Here is a 5,972-nt window from a genome sequence, read left to right as displayed (position 1 = left end):
CCGGTCTCATCATTTTCCTGTTCTTTTCAGAACAACATTTAATCTGACCACAGGCCTCACGCCCGGGGCCTGTTACAAAAACACACACATTGACTTTATTGGAAACCTATTGACTCCGCCGTTGATGTAAGTCAGGGGTCTGGCGTTGACGGGACGCACCAGACAGAGCAGTATCTTGACCGCGTGGCTGTAAGATGATGCAATGTTAAAAGCGACGTAGTATGAGTAGTATGATATACAGAAAATTGGCTTAAAAAGGTAGGTTGAGGCGGGGGATGGGTCAAACCACTAAGGACTTTCACCCAGGAGACTGAGGTTTGTGTCCCCTGTGTCACTGAAAAATACATTTTGTAACCCTGTTCACGATCTTTTCCTAAGTCGCCTTGTTCTTGTGCCACATGTCAAGAATGTCAAAAAGTGACCCCAAGAATCCCAACTAAGCACATCTAAATATGACGCTAAAGGAGACTTTTTGCATCGGCAACAAAGGCACCTGTCCAAGTGTCGCTTTTTTCACGCACTGGGCTTGAAAATGTGATGCATGTACTCCCTATTGTCACAAGGTAGGAACCAGGAATTTCTATTGCTAGACGACTGGTCTATGTGAAGTGATTGGCCAAGACAAATTTGGCGTCTGCCTGGTGTTTCACCATCTTTAAATCCATCAATAATGTATCTGGTAAAATCTGGCCCCTGTTAACCTAGAGGAAACAGACATAATTTCATTAGTTCATTTTGTACCATTGTGTTGTAGCACAGGTTGCCAGATATACTTGTGTATAGATCCATATACAGGCCCAACAGAACAAACCTTGGCAACCTTACTATGATGACAAGAATTCAGAATGCTGTGCATACTCACTGTGTCCAATGGTTGTTCACAAGAAAATAGTTACAATACACAACTCTTCCTAAAACCTTACATTTTTGTTTTTGCATTACTGGTTTAGTGTTGATAAAACAAGCAAGATATACTTTGTTAATTCTAGTGTTTGAGAGATGTCCATAGCCGTAAGTTCTCTTTGGACAGAGCTTGGTTAGCTCTGTTTCCCCCGTTTTTATGTAAGCAAGCCATGTCCTAACTCTGGCATCAGACTGAACACACCTACATGAAAGCCATCTCTAAAAGAAAACAAGTAAGCATATTTCCAAGGATGAATAATTATGTAGCAGCAGGTGACAGTTTGGATGGTTAAATACCAGTAAGAAACATATTTTAACTGGCAAATGGGAGGGAGTGGGCATTTAAACAGGTTACGGGACAGGTTCTACGTTGGGCAGTGGTGATGGTGCAGGAAGGGGCAGTGATGTGAGGGGATAGGGGATGTGTACCAGAGGAAACGGATGAATTAGCTATTGTGCCCTACCCTCCCAAAGGGTCAGAGAGCTTATTGATAGCAGAAATGAGGTTGGTGCCCCTGTGTCTTTCTGGTTGAAATGAAGATTGTACTGCCTTTAAGACTTTTCTTTCCCAAAGTAATACAACTTGTTTAATCTAACTTAAACAATAAAGGCATTGTTAAGGTAGTGTGGCCATGTTATAATGCAATAATGCATTGGCCCTTGACTGGTTAAGCTCATGTCCTCCAAATAAAGGATTAAATGCCATCATTCATTGGAATGAATGGATTTCACCACCACATGTCATTTTTAAATGCAATTGTGGTTGTGCATAAAATGTTTCGCAATTACATACATATTCTTTCCTGGTGTTGCATTTGCAACAGAAAAATTGAATACATAACTCAAACCCAAAAGGTCAGAATGCATAGTAACAACAAGACCTGGATAAATTGTGTACAGGCATTTGATTTCGGTTATTATTGTGCCTTTGTTCTCTTTCCTGTTTTCTGTTATACTCCTAGTTTCCTCCCTTTTCTTGTCTAGTGGTACTTGTCTTTTTTTTTGCCTTGAGTGTCTGTATGTTCTGTTTCCCGTTTTATTTTGATAGTCCGGGTGTCTGTCTAGTCTAGTCTTGTTTTACTTCCTGTGTTTTCTTGCTCTCGTGATTGCCTAATGTTGTTAACCTGTTTCCCTGCCCTTGTGTCTCCTGCCTTGTGTTTCCTCGTTACCCTGTGTATTAAGTCTTTGTCGCCCCCTCGTTGTTCTTCAGATCCTCTCATGTGTATGTTGGCCTGTGTGTGCGCCTGTCGTCAGCGGTTGGTTTCTTCCCTGTAGTCTTCCTTCCCCTGTGAATTTTCCCTGTGAGTTTTTTTCTAGCCCCAGAGCTCTAGTTTTGGCCTTTTTCCTGTTCCTTGTTTTTTGTCATCTTTTTGGACTTTGTTTATTTCTGGCTCCTGTGTAAACTCCTGTTGTCATTTGTTTTTGCATTGTGGGATCCCTTTTGGTTTTTTCCCTGGTTTTGCAAATATCCCTCAACGTAACTCTCTCCTGCCTGCTTGCCTCATCTCTGCGTTTGGGTTCTCAATTACGTTAATTATGACAAAATCTATGGAGCTTTACCTATATTGTGTTAACCAGATGTACTTAGTGCTTTATTGTACCAAAATGCAATGCAGAAAATGAAAAGAAGTTTTTCACAACTGGATGAGTTAAAAAATAAAGTGGTGGTGAAATTGAATATGAGTATTCATTTGATACAATTTACATTATTATGATTAATTAATGTACTTCATGAGCATTTGATGGGCAAGGGTATCCCAAAGTTAAAATGTATGATGTTTGTCAGCAGGCACAAAGCACTTCTTATTACAAAATGATTTATTGTTTTCCACGGTGGATGTACCCATTAACCCACCAAAATATGAGTTCATTCATTTTTGTATACATACTGACAGTTTAACACAATCATTTGTTAAAACGTAAGATTAATCTAATGTGAAAATACATTTGTGTATATTTTATCATATAAAATAAAAGTATATCATGAATAAGCTCACAACAAAAATGATTGACAAAATATAAAAACGTATCATTTTAAATATAGGGAAAACAACAAATATGCTTTTGCCAACTCATCAACTGTACTAATATGTTTTACCATCAGATATCCAACATGACTTGCAAAACAGTTCATAGAGAAGAGGCTAGCCTGCTTTCATTGCGTTAAGTTTCTTTTTGGACAGCAGTTTGATTTCTTGGTGGTTTGCCAGGGGAAAAGGGGCAGCACCCTGCAGGTTAGCCCAGCAAAGGAGGAACCTCCATTCAATATCCTCAACCGTCTCTTGTACACAATGAATGGCGACAGGCAGTGCCCAGAAGCATTTCCTGTAATGCAGACAGTTACCTGCTCTCTCCCACTTTGGTAGACATTTTGCTTCCCTTTCGAGCCAGGATATAGCTTGTAGCTGGATCTGTGACAAACCCTGTCTCATCTATGTTGTAAATGTTTTGAGGTTTTGAACTGACACCTGCAAGGTCATAAGTGCCATCATCAGATATCGGTATTGAGAATCGTGTGCTTTCACTGGTATTGGCACCAACTACTGAATTTTTGGTATTGTGACACCCCTAGTCCCTGATGAGCCTCAACTCTAACTTTCTCCTTCAATCTCTCTCTCAAAGATTTCCTGTCCACTCCACAGTGTCTTCCTAGCAGAAACAAGTTTTTAACTGTGCCCTCATGGTTAAGGCGACATGCCTTAATGATTTTGAAAAAAAACTGCTGTAATTCTTCCTTTATGTTGTCATTTTTCTCACTGCAAACAAATGTTTATGCAAATTAATTCTTTGTCAGTGTATCTATCAGTATGGTTATATTTTGACCATGTGATTAGCTAGACAAAATGCTATAAAGGACAAACTAAAGACAGATTGTATAGGAATTAGATTGCAGCATAAAATCCAGTGTAATTTAACCAAGAAAGCATGTTGAGTGGCTGAAAAACTGATTTAAACTTCAGAAATGTTGACAACTTTTAACCACAAAATAAACATTGCGTGTATCATCTACCGAATTATTTGGGGAGTAAGAAGTATCACTGAAAATGTGTGTTATAAACAAATAGTCATAAAAAACATTTCATTAAGCCTGTGACAAGATTAAGATTAATGTTGACCCTGAGATTCCAAACCATTTCCAACCTGGTGGCTTGTTTTCTCCAACGTGCCCAGGCCATAAATCTGAAACAAAATGGAAATATCAGCTTGGCTACTTGAGGAAAGTATAAGCTCCTGGCCATCAAACTCAGTGAGAAGTATTCACTGTTCAGAACATTCTCATGTTCTTCTGGCCGCCTCCAAGCTAATGAAAACTCAGAGGATTCAGGGAGAAGCCCCCCTGAGCGTAAACACATTGCATAATAGGCACTTTCTTCAAAATGCTAATAGCCCCAGAAAAGGTCTTACCATTTCAGAGATTTGACGCATGCAAGCAAGGGGTAAAATTCTGAAAAAGGAAAACAACATTTAATATATATACTGACAGAACAGACTTAGCCAACAAGATATTATAATTTTATTCTATGTGGACTCTAAGGGCTGGGGGCTTGTTGAAGGAAGCTGTCCTTTAAAATGGCTCTACAGGTATGGTGTACCACCTTATATTCTCAAAAGATATATTCCACAGGCATGCAAAGTATAGGAAATGAGGATTTAGCATTTAATGCAGCCTTCAGAGGAATTTTAACCACAGGTCAATCTAGATCTCAGTCAAAGTCTCTTGACTCCAGAATGTTGAGGACATGCATTAAAACTACACCTAATTTTGAAGCAATTAAAGAAACAGCCAGCGCTTTAGTTTCCTTCCAACAAAATTCCTTCCTGACACTAAACAATCAACACCTCAGTAATACTATGAAGACTTAAAATTCTGCCATGCAGTGCCAAGGTGGAATATATTCTTATCTATACATCGGGGTCAGCAGGCCGCTCTGTATGTGTTCTTGTTTGATGCTTTATATTTCTTACAATACCTTGTATTTAGTATGTGGTGAGACAGGTGGACATTTGAAACTAAAAGTGAAAATTACACGAGACACTACCTTAATGTAAAGAGAGCACATAAATAACACATTGTGCCTTTATGGAGTGATATCATTTCAGATTACACATCTGATTATTTTTCAAAGGTGTGGAATAACACATTTGAATCCCACGTCAGACATGTTTGTTTACATACTGTAAAGTATATGTCAAAGTTACCATGTAGGGTTTTCTTCGGAACTCTCACATTTTTTTTTCACATCAATATTTCTCACCAAAGGACATTGGGGTTATCATTGAAGCTAAACAAGCACGTTGAACCCATTTCCCAACACCCTTATATTTTGGATACAGATTGAACACCCACCCTACCAATTGGTCTCCCTCCGGAGTCACAGCCACCCACAAAAGTATGCATCTCTTTACCCATGTGATTGTGCCTGTACAGCATTCTTAAACACTGGCAAACAAACGTATCACTCCATAGTGCCCTTAGTGGTCAAAAATTCCACAGTGCCTTGATGGTGATGACAGCCAGACTTTAGAGGTTTGCTTTATGTAGGAAAATGGCTCCCATATCTCCTTTTTCTTCTTTTAGCACACAATGCAAATGATCTACACAAATGGGCAAAGAACCTTGTCTTTGAATGAATCATGACACTTTCTTTAACTTTGATGTCCTTCAATGACTGAAATTCAGATATCTGCCAAAACTGAAGGACCAAACATAACTAAAACTGCAAGCAGTTATGACGGGGTCCAAGCCTCCCTGTTCAAATCGGCCCTGACGACCCGGGGAGCGCGCAAAAGCGGAACCCAAAGCAAAACGGTGGGGAGGCAAATGACAGGAAATTTTGAGAGGTGCATGTAACAGTATGGATTAATTGCACAATGACCCCGAAAAACTCTCGGTTTCTAGGCTGGATACAAAACCCTCTGTAAGGGATGGGGAGAAAACAAAGACATCAGCAGAACGGGGCGACTAATAGTTCTTAGCTCCAAAAGACAGTATGTTTCTGCTAGTTGTATATTAAGTTACAAAGTAACGAATAAGAATTGCCGTTTGGTATCGTATACGACGCACTCGA

The sequence above is a fragment of the Etheostoma cragini genome, chromosome 8, assembly GCF_013103735.1.
Source record: "Etheostoma cragini isolate CJK2018 chromosome 8, CSU_Ecrag_1.0, whole genome shotgun sequence".
Lineage (NCBI taxonomy): Eukaryota > Metazoa > Chordata > Actinopteri > Perciformes > Percidae > Etheostoma > Etheostoma cragini.
This window is presented reverse-complemented; position numbering follows the sequence as displayed.